This window comes from Penaeus monodon, chromosome 23, assembly GCF_015228065.2.
Source record: "Penaeus monodon isolate SGIC_2016 chromosome 23, NSTDA_Pmon_1, whole genome shotgun sequence".
Lineage (NCBI taxonomy): Eukaryota > Metazoa > Arthropoda > Malacostraca > Decapoda > Penaeidae > Penaeus > Penaeus monodon.
Genome location: NC_051408.1, coordinates 6,777,881 through 6,778,161, shown reverse-complemented (window position 1 = coordinate 6,778,161; position 281 = coordinate 6,777,881).

The following is a 281-nucleotide window of genomic DNA, read 5'->3' as shown; positions in this document are numbered from 1 at the left end:
AGCGTACGTACATAATGATAGTAATGAAAATAAGACCAATATCAATAACAGAAAGAAAAAAAGAAAAAAAAGAAACGAAATAAACAGAAAACCAAAGTGAACGGAAATCGACGACACAAAATGATGAAAAGAATTCAAAATCTAGAAACATGATACTTTCGCCGAAATGACCTTCCGTGACACTTGGTCCCGAAGACGCGTAGACTAAATACTTGACCTTACACATTCCTGGAGCAGTATCCGGGGGGGGGGGGGGGTCTGGTGTGGAGATTTCTTGAAAA